Raw genomic sequence first — 14255 nt, forward strand, 5'->3', positions numbered from 1 at the left:
GAAGTATATACTAAGATAGGAGCACACATAATTACAAGTAGTCTGATATGACTCTGCTTAGTTATTTAAATACTTTTTGAAAGTGTTTGACAATGATATAAACTCCTCATAAAGTGGTAGACTCTCCTTTATTGGAGGTTTCTTAGCAAAGTTGATGGCCTTCTGTCATAAATTCTTTAGTTGTGATTCCTGCATGACGAGGTTAGACTAGATGATCCCAGGGTCCCTTCCAACTGTACAATTCTATGATTTCTGTAACTACCGGTATACACTTTATAAACTAGCACCAGTTGCTTATCAATTATTTGACTACTTTTGCACTTGTACGGTGGTACAATGATTGTAGGTTTACTTCTCACTGAATAAAGGAGCAGCTAGCATGTTCTTTCCCTTTGAACTGCGTAAGTAGAAGGGAAAGCATTGCTTGCACTTAAAATAAAGTGGAGACTCGGGAAAGGGAGAGGGGGGGCATCAGTGTAGTGAACTGGTTAAAGTATTGGACTAAGGCCCTGAAGACCTGACTTCAAACCTTGATTCATTCACAAAGCTCACTCACTGGGTAACTTTGGGCCAGTACTGTATCTGTCTTTCAGACTCAACTACTGATCATGGGTGTTGTGAGGATTAAATAGCGAAGAAAACATACATGCTGTACGGCATTCCTTGGAAGAAAAGCTACATATATAAAAATGTAGAATTAATTCAGCTCTAATATATTGTGAGAAGCAGGGCTCCTGCATCTTTAATAGCTTTGCAGCAGAGCGAACTTTCTCAGGTTGTGTTCTCATACGCGAAGGGAAACACGTGTTCGGTACCTGTAGCGCTTAGTATGGCGTGTAGAAAGAATCCAGTGTCATTACACTTTATCACATGAATAAAGCTTAATATTGGAATAAGAAGTGCAGGGTTCTAGCCTCTCCAGAAAGCCATGTCCCTCTGACATTGCTTTAATGTCCCAAGATGTGATTGGCTAGTTGTGGTGACTCGTGTCCTGTAAAGACATGCACTTTGCACATGCTCAGAAGGAGTTATTATTAATTGTAAGAAAACTGTAAGCCTCGGAAGCCAAGCTTATTATCTGAGACCTGCTCTGATTGCTCGCAGAATAACCCAGGTCCCCTTCCTTCATTACGAGTCAAAGAACCATACATAACGTGGCCGGCAAGCAGGGAGGGTGGGAAGCTAGGGAGGCAGTAGCGCGCTAGGACCCTGCCTCCAGAGGCAAGAGTTTTTCGGCGCAGCTCTCCAAGCGGCGCATACGCAGGACGCGGTCTGTTCTCTGTCTCTGTCTATCTTCTGGATTCCTACCCCGCCTTCCTCACCCGGTGATGAAGAGCATGCGTAGAAAACTCGGCGGCCGGCCGGCCTCGCTTTCCCTTAGTTCCTGTCACTTCCGAATGGAGGAACTATCGCTTCCGGGTCAGGGCGTCTGTTACTGACTCCTGGCGTCAGAGGCGTCTCCTGTGGCCCCGGAAGCGGCTGCTTCGTCTCTTGGCGGAGCCCCCACCCTCCGCGCCCCTCACACCCTCCGCCCTCTTCCTCTGCGGGGGTAGTAGGACGAGGGACTCAGCCCCGAGGGAAGGGAGCGGCGGCGCCCGCCAGGCCCGTAAGTGGGGAGCGGGGTCCCGGGGTCCGGTCTCTGCGCCCCCTCACAAGATTCCCCTTTCTCTTCGCAGGGGGACCAAGGAGTCCTGGCTACCGGCCCCGCCCACTCCCCCCACCTGGGCGCCGCCCCTTCGGAGGGAACCCAGGTGTCGGCGCTGAGGTGTCGGGTCCAGTGCCTCCTATTCCTCTCGCCCGCTCTCCCCGCCGGTTTGTGACTGGTCAAGGGTTTGGTCCCAGCCTTTGCAACCTCCGTGGCACCAGCCCAGGGTCTGCTGCTTTTCGGCAACTTTCTGCTGGGAGTTAAAACGACGTGCAGTTTTAAAAACAGCACAATCTCCCAGAGGTGTACGCCTTAAATCAGGTCAGGCTGTTCGTCCATCGAGCTCAGTGTTGTCTGCTCTAGCTGGCAGCAGCTCTATGGAGGGTCCCTGTCAGTGGTCTTTGCCACCACTGGACTCCTGACAGGAGATGTCGGAGATTGAACCTGCAGCGTTTTGTTAGGCGATGCACATAGCTCTGCCTCTGAGCTGTGTTTGTCAGTCGGATATCCTTCCAGATGTTGTTGGACTTGGAACCCCCAGCATCCTTGACCATTGGTCATGTTGGCTGGGGATGATGAGAGTTTGAGTTCAGCAGGATCTGGAGGGCATTGTGTTCGCGGTTATCAATAAGCACTTAAGGGGAACCCTACTGGATTGCATCCAGTGCCCATCTGGTCAAGCATTCCATTCTGTTTTCACTTAGGCTGCAAGTTGTGTACCCATTTACTTGTGAGTAAGCCCTGTGGAACTCCATGGAGCTTCTGAGTGGGCATGTGTAGGGTTGTGCTGTCACTTTTTTTCTTCCTTTTTTGGCTAAACCAAGAAATCTTTTGTGGATAATCTCAATTTAGAATATTGAAGATGGAATTTAATCCAGACAAGACACTGACTCCATTAGCAGGTGGTTCCTCAGTCTCAGTTCAGCTGGTACAAAGGGGGGGGGGTTGCACCCCATCTGAAGGATCAGGGGTTGTTGCCAAATAAGTTCTACTCAGAGTAGATCCATTGAAATTAATAAATCCTAGTTAACAACGTTGGTTATTTTCACTGGATCTACTGGAGTTGGATCAATTGCTGTTAAGTGGTCTCATGGTGCAGAGTACTTTTTACCTGCTTAGACTGGTAACCCAGCTACACCCCTAATTGGATGTGGAGAACTTGGCATCCGTAATCTGTTCTCTGATATTTTAAAATTATTTATTAGGGTTGTTAAATCAGGCGGGAATTTGTGTTGTGTTTGCAAGGGTGCTTGAAGAGAAGATATTGCTGTTAGCTGTTTTGTTGTGAAAATTATGTAGTTTAGAATTGGTATTTGCTTTATTATATGCTGTTTATGTATTTTAAACTGTAAATTATTTATTATTGCATTTATATCCCAGTTTTGGCATACATGGTGGCATACATGGTTCTCCTGCTTCTCAATTAATTCCCACAACAACCCCGTGAGGTAGGTTAGGTTGAGAGATAGTGATAGGCCCAATATCACCTTGTGAGCTTCATGGACAAGTGGGGATTTAAACCCTGCTCCCCCAGATTATAGTTCACCACTCCAACCACTATAACATATTGCCTAGAGCAGGCATAGGCAAACTCAGCCCTCCAGCTGTTTTGGGACTACAACTCCCATCATCCCTAGCTAACAGGACCAGTGGTCAGGGATGGTGGGAGTTGTAGTCCAAAAACATCTGGAAGGCCGAGTTTGCCTATGCCTGGCCTAGAGGCTTTTGTCCAGGTGACTCATACAATATTTTATTATTATTACTAGCAGTATTATTATTATTATTACTACTACTACTACTACTACTGCTATTGTGTCTCAAGCAGAGAAGGGTTTTTCTGTAACACAGGTACCTAAGATATCAGGGATAGTCATAATTTCTACACATATACCACATTTCCCGAAGCTGAATGTTGGAGGATGCAGGGCAGACAAAAGAAAGTACTGTACTTCTTCACAGAGCATATAGTTAAATAGTGGTATTCACTCCCACAAGAGGCAGTGATGTCTACAGGCTTGGATGGCTTTAAAAAGAGCATTAGACAGATTCATTTAGATAAAGGCTAGTAGCCATGATGGCTATGTTCTGTTTCCATGGTTGGAGGCTAGGTATATGCTACTGAGTAACAGTTATTGGAAACCACATGTGGGGAATGTGCTTCCCGCAGGCATCTGGTTGGCCACTATGAGAACAGGATGCTGGCTTAGATGGGCCTTTGGCCCGATACAGCAGGGCTCTTCTTATGTCCACAAAAACATTGTGCTCAAAGTACATGCAAAGAAATTGCTTTCCCATTGACCTATGATCTTTCCTCTGCACATAAATGGAGGGATGGCATTTTGGAAGGGTGTACAGAGACATATTGCACTGTGTTTTCCCTGTTCTTAAGGCTCAGGGCACCCTGTGTTGTATCCAACTAAGTTATACTCAGAGTAGTACCAATGAAATGAATGCACTGAAGTTAGACATGTCCATCAATTTCAGTGGGTCTACTCTGAGCAAGACTAATGTTAGATACAGTGCCTTCTGTTGCCATCTGCTCCTAGAGAGGCTATTTGCATAGGAGGGGGAAAATTGGTGGTTAAACCTGCACTCTACCACTAGCTCCTAATTCAGTCCTGCCTCTTCATCTGCACAACACCTTTCTAGATTTTGATTTCTGTACACATTCAAGTGTGACAGAATATTGGGAGCTGGCAGCGCACCCCTTACCCACACCAGAAAGAACGTAGGTAACACACAATAATAAAATAGAGAGTAACTTCAGAAATCTTGAATCTGGTCCTTCAATTTGCCCATCCCTGTTTTTAACACATGACAGTCTCCACTCTAAATATCTCTGTGTTAGGAGCCTGTGATGGGACTTTTTGCTTTCAAGGAGGAAAGAAGGAGGTTCACGGCAACTGTTGGCCCACTGCCCAGTGTTCAGGACCAGACTCTCCTCTTGCATGCTCCTGAAACCGCAGGGGCAACTGGCAGCTGTGATAAAAGTTGCAAGGGGCGTTCATGTTAGTACAAGCCCGGCACATGGGAAAGCACTTCTGCAAAAGAATTAAGCTCATGTTTTGTGTGTTGGTTGTCACACGTATATTTCAATGAATGCTTGCTTGGAAAAGGTAGCAAATAAAAGCTTACCAGTATTTGTGATACCAGTGGAAACATACCCACAAGGCCATCACATTTGTTGTATGTACAAATTGGATATGGTTCTGTACATTAGTGTTTTGGGGTGTTCATTTTGTTGTGTAAGGTTGCTGACATATGTTGGTTTTATGGCCAGTGGGTGGTATCAGGTGGTGCTCTTAGTATTTCATTACTGGAAGGCAACATTAGCCCCAGCAATTAATTAATTAAAGCCGCAGATGTTGACTGATAAAAGTAAAATCTCTAGAATGGCTTTTTTATTTTGTCAGTTTTGAATAAAAACTAGACTTCATTCTCTCCCGAATTATGTTAGATTGACATAAGGGAAAAAATGCAATGTGTAAATGATAGATAAATATTTGGGGTGGGGTGACAAAAACAAATTCAAAAGCATCCTGATGTGGCCAGCATAGTCAAGACTACCATTTGTCTATTGGTATGCTGTGAGTGTTCTTCAATGTTTCCCACATTTTAACCTGCTCTCAAGTATTCTGTTGTCTTGCCTTCAGAGAAGGGGACAATGTCTTCCTATGTTAGTCTAGAATTTTTTTTTTGAAGTTGTAGGAATCATAGAATCATAGAGTTGGAAGAGACCACAAGGGCCTTGCTTCTTCCAGACACCTTCTTCCAGACCACCCTTGCTTCTTCCAGACACCTTCAATGTACTTTGTGAGCTGAGTGAAAGACCTTGTGCCTTTCTTTCTCTTCCTGTTGGTTCAGGAAATAGCAAGGTAATTCATCCTTTCCACTGAACTTTTTGGGCAGTTGGAAACTCTGAGATCTGCCTCTGACCCAGTGCAAATAGAGATGCTCTTCCTGCCTCTTGCCTGAGTCTTCTTTGTGTGCCAGAGAACTCTTGGAAGGGGTGGTGACTATTCCCCACCCTGTGCAAACTTAGAGACACATCCACCCTCCAAGCTTCACACATCATAAATAAAATTTGGGGAAGAGGATGGATATCTTGCACCATGCCTATTCATAAATGTGGTCACCAGGAAGTGATTCTTAGTTGTCAGTATCAACCAGGCATCCTTTGAATATTTTATTACAGTATATGGCATAGCTAGTCCAATAACTGACATCTTTAAAATCTTGCAGTATTCATGGTGATTCAAGTCATCCTTAATTCACATTATGGTTTCCCATAAATTAGGGATGTTGATACACAAAATTTCATTTTAGAGAAATAAAGCAGCATTTTGGCTTGCTAGATCAGAATGCAGCAAAAGATAACGTAACTGCATTCTGACTGCCGATATTCCTCCTTCCTCAAAAATTGGCTTTGTGTATTCAGGTCATTTTATCCACAGGATGATTCATAATGGTTGTGATAGTGGTAGGGTTTCCTATGTAGCTGACATAGGAGTTGTGCATCATTCCCCATTCAAAGTCCTGATCGTCTCACTATTGCTCAGTGCTCTTTCCCATCAAAGAGCCCTCTGGCTTGCTAATGCACATGGCCAGGCTATACTTCAAGAGTCTTCAGATGTTGCACTGTCCTCTCTGCTCTGTGCCATTGAGTTAATTGTGCAACATCATATATAAATGAAAAGTCACCATGGATTGCATCCAGCTAAGTTCTACCCAGAGTAATACCCTTTAAAATTAATATAGTTAAGTTACCCATGTCCATCAGAGTCTTTGGGTTTACTTCAGTAGGAGTAATGTTGGATGCTACCTGACTTATTCTTTGATGAGAAACCTGTTCGTTTTATTCAGGATTCTCACCTGTTGACATGCTTGTGAAGTTTTTGATACAAAAATCCTCCAGCTTCTGTGTTGTCTGACAATTCCTGGGTTGCTGGGGAAGAAATAGCAGAGGTTGATTCCTCCACTTGCTCTCCTACCAGCTGGGCAAGGGTAAGGAGGAAACAGGGGACCACAAGTACAACCTTAATGGTGGTTGTAGTCACATCCAGTCCCACCTCTTTATTTCCATAGTGAGCATCAAATTACAAAGCTGCTGTTCACTCTGCAGTACCAACCGTCAAGAGTTCCCAGAGTCCAATTAGGAACATTCTTTATACTGAGTCAGATCGTTAATCCATCTACCTCAGTATTGTCCACACCAGGGGTAGGCAACCTAAGGCCCATGGGCCGGATGCGGCCCAATCGCCTTCTTAATCCGGCCCACGGACAGTCCTGGAATCAGCATGTTTTTACATGAGTAGAAGGTGTCCTTTTTCAAAAAAATGCATCTCTGGGTTATTTGTGGGGCATAGGAATTCGTTCATTTCACCCCCCCCCCAAAAAAAATAGTATGGCCCACCACATGGTCTGAGGGACAGTGGACCAGCCCACAGCTGAAAAGGGTTGCTGACCCCTAGTCCACACTGACTAGCAGCGACACTCCAGGGTGTCAGGCAACCCTACTCAGAGATGTTGGGGATTGATCCTTGGACTTTCTGCATGCAAAGCAGATGGTCTATCACTGTGCTTCAGCCCTTCCTACCACCTTAGAGATATGTGTAATGGTTAGAGTGTTAGACTAGGGGCTTGGAGACCCTGGTTCAAATCCCCACTCGGCCATGAAGCTCATTAAGTGACCTTGGACCAGTTACTCTCTCAGCCCAACCTACCTCACAGGGTTGTTGTGAGGATATAATGGGGAAGGGAGAGGTGTTGTATTCTGTCTTGAGCTCCTTGGAGGAAAGTTGGAATATTATTAATAAATGCAGCCAAAGCTAGGGGCATGTCCCGACACTCCTAGTTGGAGTCTCTGGGAAACATGGGAGAGTCAGTATGCCATAGCAGTGCTGGAGAGCTTTGTGTTCAAATGCCTGCTTGGCCTGGCCTACCTCACACAGTTGCTGTGAAGATAAAATGGAGTAGCCTGTATACATATTCACTGCCACTTTGAGGTTACTGGAGAAAAGGGTGGGATCTAAATGTTGTTGTTGTTGTTGCTGCTGCTGCTGCTGCTACTTCCTTCTGAAAAAGGACCCCTGAGAATCTTGCCTTTCACTTTTTAAAGGAAAGCCAAACTTCTGGCCCTTAGGAAAATAGGCATATGGCTATGAGCTTATAAGTAAATATATATAAGTATGTAGCTGAAGAAATCCTCACAACCCGGGGGAAACTGAAAATGATTTTCGGGGTTCAGGGGATAGAGCTTTGACCTCCGCACCCAACCCCAACCCCCCAGCATTGCTTCTCATCTTGCCCTGTAGCTAGTTTTAAGCATGATGTGTTCAATAAGTATGTGGATGAAAATTTGAATACAGTCGTACCTTGGTTCTCAAATGCCTTGTTACTCATACATTTTGGCTCCCAAACGCCACAAACCCGGAAGTGAGTGTTTTGGTTTGCGGACGTTTTTTGGAAGCCGAACATCCAATGTGGCTTCCAATTAAGTGCAGGAAGCTCCTGCATCCAATTGGAAGCTGTGCCTTGGTTTTCGTACATTTTCTGAAGTTGAATGGACTTCATTGAGTTTTGCTTACCTCAGTGTAGTGATACACATGCAAAAATGCACACAGCCTTGTCTTGGTAGTAGGGCCAGAGTCACTTGCCTAACTGTTCCTTGTCTTGCACCTGGAGCACATTTAGTGTGAAATGGTGCCGGAATCAGAAGCAGCATAGTTTTTTAGAGTGTGACCAGTGTGAGCCGTTAATGCCTGTCCTTCTTTTCTGACCTTGATTCCACTATTTTCCCACTGGAAGTCATTTTCAGAAAAGGTGTCTGGGCTTGGCTTGATTGTTTGCCGAACTCTTCAGCACATTTTTGGGCCAAAACTGCCAAGGAGAAACTGAGAGCACCCTCTCTCTGCTCTTCAGTTGTTTAGTATGGTGATGTCAGACAGCTCTCCAGCCAAGGCTTGTGTGTGTAATTTCCAAGTCAGGTGCTTTAAGTCATTGCTTCTCCTGCCCACAGATGAGCTGTCTAGCTCTTGCTTCAATGCAAGCTTTTCCCTTGGTACTGTGGGGAGCCCTGTGTTGTGTGCCTGGGTGTGTGAGGTCACCCTTCAGCACAGTTGGTCTGATGCTTCTACCTGGAATTAATGATTAAGTGATGTTCTCCTCTGAGGGACGTGAAGGCTAACCTGTTGCCCTCCAGATGTTGCTAGACTCCACCTCCCATTAGCCCTAGGGGTGATAGAAGTTTTTGTCCAGAAACATCAGGTGAGCCATAAGTTCCCCACCCTTAATTTAAACAAGATAGAACATGAAATAGCCATTCTTAGCCATTTGATACACCAGCACATGTATCAAAGGTGGTGTAGGGAATCTTTGGCTCTCCAGTTGTTGCTGAACTACAACTCACATTACCCTGGGGCTGATGGGAGTTATAGTCCAGCAACAGCTGGAAGGCTTAAACTTCTCCAGTCCTGGATCAATGACTGCAGCTAGGGGGTGAAACAAGGCAACAGTTTACCTTTTAGCCTGTGTTCATCACAAACAGCATGTTTTCCTTCCACTACAGTTCTGTTTCTGCCAAATACTACATTATTCATCCTGCTGTCTGCTATTTAATGTAAGTTACTGGTATGTTACTCTTTAGGTATGTTATGTAACATAACATTAAATAAATCCTAAGGCAACGTCAAAATGTTAAAGTAATGAATTGCATATTGCTTGTCGACTTTAAAAACCCCATGGCGATGATGTGAACAAATACCAACCATATTCTCTTGACTTATTTCAGTTCCCTGCCACAGACAGATATGTGGACTGCATATCCTTTTCCAATTCCATTGGTATTCCCTGTCATCCCTCGCTGCAAATGCTTTTACATTCTGTTCATTCGCGCCAAGTTCACGTCTTGGAGCCTCTTTGCACACAGAAGGTCTCATGACCAATCCCTGGTGTTTCATCTTAAAAGTAAATTGAGTAGCAGGTGATGGGAACGTAAGAAGAGCCAGCTAGATAAGGCCAACAGCCTATCTAGTCCAGCATCCTGTTCTCTCAGTGGTCAGCCAGATGCCTGTGGGAAAACCATAGTAATAATAATCACTTATTATTTATATGCCGCCCATCTGTCTAGGTTGCCCCAGCCACTCTGGGCAGCTTCAAACAAATTAAAGCACAATATGACATCAAACATTAAAAACTTCCATGAACAGGGTTGCCTTCAGCTGTCTTCTAAAAGCCAGATACAGTGGTGCCCCGCTAGACGAAAATAATTCGTTCTGCGAATTTTTTCGTCTAGCGGTTTTTTTCGTCTAGCGAAGCAGCAATGACAGCCGCGCTCCACTAAACGGGAAAAAAAAGAAGACGAAAATTTTTCGTCTTGCGAAGCAGCCCCATTGACTTTTTCGTCTTGCGGGGCAGCTTCCGCTAGACGAATGCCGTTCGTCTAGCGAGTTTTTCGTCTAGCGAGGCATTCGTCTAGCGGGGCACCACTGTATTTGTTTATTTCCTTGACATCTGACGGGAGGGCATTCCACAGGGCGGGCACAACTACTGAGAAGGCCCTCTGCCTAGTTCCCTGTAACTTCACTTTTCTCAGTGAGGGAACCACCAGAAGGCCTTCAGAGCTAGATCTCAGTGTCCAGGCTGAATGATGTGGGTGAAGACTTCAGGTATACAGGGCCAAAGCTTCAGGTATACAGGGCTTTCAAGGTCAACACCAACACTTCGAATTGTGCTCAGAAACATACAGGAAGCCAATGTAGATCCTTTAAGACTGGTGTTACATGGTCCTGGCGGCTGTTCCCAGCCACTAGTCTGGCAGCTGCGTTCTGGATTAGTTTCTTTTCCTAAGAACTTGGGGAGTTACTGCCAGTCAGAGCAGACTGTATTGGGCACAACAACTGTAAAGCAGCTTCATATATTCAAATCCCTTGAAGCTCACTACATGATCCTTGACTGTCAATCTTGTGCAGGCATTGCCAAGCTTTTTTGAACAAGTTGGCACATTTTGAATTTTGGAAGAGTGCTGTGGATGCCAGTCACAAAATGGCTGGCATAGGTTGCATGGCATAACACGAAGTAAAAGAGACAACCACCCCTGACAAGTTTATGTTTACTATGGAAAGTCAGCTATTTTCTGCTGGTTTTGATTATGGAAATCATGCATTAGTGTGATTCTGATTTCTCTCTCTCTCTGTCTCACTGATAGTGTTACTACCTAATAGCAACAGAGAGCATTCTGTCCTACTAATAAGAATGTACAAGGTGGCCATATCACACTCTCATTATACAGTAATCACTTAGAAGATACAGTACCTGCACATTTTGCCACATAACTTCCTTTCTGGGAGAGATAGAGGCTGACTTCTTTTAAAAAATGGAAGTCTGAGGAACCCAGGAAAGCCTTTACAGGCACTATACTGGCAACCCCTGGTCTAATGAGTATGACATATAATTGGTAAATAGGAAGATTACCAGCCAGGATATACGGTAAATATCAAAATAAGTATTGTATGGGGTTGTAAATGTGAGCCTTTGTGATGTACTAGCTAGACTTGAATGGGGAGACCTGGGCTTCTGTCCAGCTCAGCCATGAGGCTTTCAGCCTAGCCTACCTTGCAGGTTATTTGTGAGGTCATAATGTGGGGGATCCTACAAACACCACCATGCACTCTTCAGAAAGCAGGTCGGGATACTAATGTGGTGGTAGTGATGGTGATATCCCAATGCCTTATCCAGTCCTGCCACTATAGACAATTTCATCCTGTTCTTGGTGTTTTAAACATAATTATGCAAGCTGCCTCCTACACATTTAAATCAGACAAGATTCTCTCTCTCTCTCAATCTCTCTCTCTCTCTCTCTGCAAACTGTTCCCATCCTGTACTGTTCAGTGCAATATCAGAATGAAAAATGACACTGCTTTGTCATCTGTTCCAATTGATATTGCACTCTTCACAGTGACAGCTGAAAAGGCCCACAGGTGCCATATAAAGAGGTGACCATGTTGTCATATTTCATTTAGGCGTCCCTCTGCAAAGCCATAATTACCTAATTAGGTTGTTAATTAGGAGATTAGCATTTCGCTATATTGATAGAATGCTCTTTGCAGGCGGGAGTCGAGAAACGGATTTGTCTGGCCTAATTTATAAGTGCTGCAATTTTCTCCTTCCCCCACCCCCCCAAGCCAAATACTTATTTATTTGCTTAAAATATTGATGGGATGATAACTGTTGATCTAAGGAGGAATTCCTTTATTGACAAGTAAAGCTTCCACAAGATGGGGACAAGCAATAGAGGTAGGTGTGTGTGTGTGTGTGTGTGTGTGTGTATGGGGGGATATAATACCTAAGGTTGTGTGGTATTCCTTGATCCTCAAACTCAGTAAATAAAGCATTGCAGTTTGACTAACTAGTTTGGTGTACACCTATGACAGCAAAAGTAGATTTTGGGCAGTCAACAAACCACAGCTGTTTAAATAAATTTATGGGTCCCTGAACTAGCAAAAGATTATTGGGAAGTTACAACACTGAGCTGATTCAAAGAGTTAGTAAAAGTGATTAAGATGGGACCTGCTCACTTCCCCACCCCAAGCAAATTTGTTCAGTTGTAATTGTTTAGCCAATTGATTAAAATTCAAAGTTGGTTGACTCTAATATCTTCAGTGGTAGATTACAATTCTATTTTTGAAAGACATCTATGCACAGGCATTCTTTCCTGCTTTACAATTTCTAAGGCTGTTTCCAAATGTTTTCTTTTAAAACAAATGTATTAAATTGGTTTGACACATAAGGCATTTCCATGTGGTTTATAACATTTGGAAACATGGACAAAATCAGAAAAAATAGCAATGCATTTCAATCAAAGCCACCCAGTAGCCCATAAAAAACCTAAGAAAACAGCAGCAAAACAAACCACCAATAGTCTTCATAGCTATTAGTCATGATAGCAACATTCTCCTTCCAGCATCTGACGCAGTCTACCATTGAATATCAGCTTTTGGGGAGTGGATGATTCTTGACAGGGAGATATTCCTCTCTTACCACCCATGTTCTAATAGCCAGCACTACATTTTCAGCTTTATATATGTACTAATTGACAGCCAGGTATCCATTTGTTCTGTTTATTAAGGAATTTTTGCCCCAACTCTCACTGATCCTCAAGGCAAGCCAAATGACAAGTATAAAAGGCAGGCTGTGTAGGGAGAGAGCTCGTATTTGGCTGCTGGACTGAGCTAGTTTCTGTGTAGTCCTTACAACAACTGTCAATTTTATTCTCCCCACATTTCAGATGGGGGGGCAGGCACTGAGGCCTCTAGAGAGAGTGGCTTGCTGAAGGCCTCTCAGTGAGATGAATTTTGCACCCAGCACTACTTTGCTCTTAACCACTGACTGCATTCACACATGACAATAAAGCCATGATTTGAGCCATCTCACAAATGTGCAAATGAGGTTTGTTTGCTTTCCAGCCTCACTTGCCTCAAGCTGTTGTTGTACCTTCATGAGCACCAGGGATGGGTGCTGTTGGTTTTAGACATAGCACTAAGCTGTAGCTTAAAGCTTGTCATGATTCACAAGCCAATAATAAACCATAGTTCTACATTGTGGTTTGCTGGTAGAAAACAAAGCTTCATTAGTCTGCTGGGCTGGGCTTGACTGTTCAGACAAACCATAGTTAAGCTAAACAAACAATTGCTTAGCATTATCACACTACTGTTGCTCTTCCATTGCCAATCTGTTTTGTATTCACTCTTGGTTATGTGATTAACACTGAAGGCACTTATTTAAAACCACAAACCTGTATTTAAAAGGAGGTATTCTGCATCCAGAATTGGTACCCTTTAACTTACATAATCTTGTTTTGTTCTTACCTGCTGTATTTTTGAGATTGTGATAATTGTGTTGTGCTCATGCGACACTTCTTTCACAACCAATGCATGTATAAAGAAAAGTACATATCCCTCCCCGCAAGAGGCTACAATTTGAAGAGAAATTAAGGGGGGGATTATTTTTCAGATTCCAATTTACTGTTTGTAGTCAACCAGCTTTTGATTGTGTCCACATGCAACACCTGTATAATGTCACAAAGCTTCTGGCTTTGTGATGATGCAGTCACTGATAATTTCCATTCCCCAAAAACAAATTGCTGGTGCAACGTAGGTTCAGGCAGGGCTGTTAATATTTTTATTATTATCATCATCATAGGTGCTATGGATCATTTCCCCTCTCAGTGCTTAAATATCAAAGCTTTTGTCTGATGAAAGTTCCAAAATAAAAATAAAAGGGCTACCTTACTGGGTCAGACCAAACTAGCCTGGCTTTGTATCAGACGACATAGCCAAGGCACCACGAGGCAGGGCATGATTCAGTTATTTTAGTAATTTGCAGATTTATAAACCACTTCATAACCAAATATTACCAATGCAGTGTAAAAAGATAAAATACGAAAAACTCCATAGGCTCAGTTAACTAAAGACAACAAAACCATATATGCAGTTGAACAGTTATTATTCCATAAAATGACTGGGTCACACTTCAGGGAAAGCTTTCTTAAGCAAACAGAAAAAGGTGCTCAATAGCCTCCTAAATATCAAGACGCTAGGCCCTTGTCTATTTT

At 43.7% G+C, this 14255-nt stretch overlaps 1 protein-coding gene across 4 annotated transcripts in view; it reads left to right on the forward strand.

Moving 5' to 3' along the window:
* The first annotated feature begins 1426 nt into the window (after positions 1-1426).
* MAPKAP1 (MAPK associated protein 1) overlaps positions 1427-14255 on the forward strand; it is a 181779-nt gene continuing 168950 nt past the window's right edge. For 3 of the 4 annotated variants that reach the window (XM_033137517.1, XM_033137518.1, XM_033137519.1), the window contains exon 1: positions 1427-1606. The gene's annotated coding sequence lies outside the window, so the exon portion shown is untranslated. The remainder of the gene's footprint in view (positions 1607-14255) is intronic. The other variant, XM_033137516.1, reaches the window with a different exon arrangement.

The sequence above is a fragment of the Lacerta agilis genome, chromosome Z (assembly GCF_009819535.1).
Source record: "Lacerta agilis isolate rLacAgi1 chromosome Z, rLacAgi1.pri, whole genome shotgun sequence".
Taxonomy (NCBI): Eukaryota; Metazoa; Chordata; class Lepidosauria; order Squamata; family Lacertidae; genus Lacerta; species Lacerta agilis.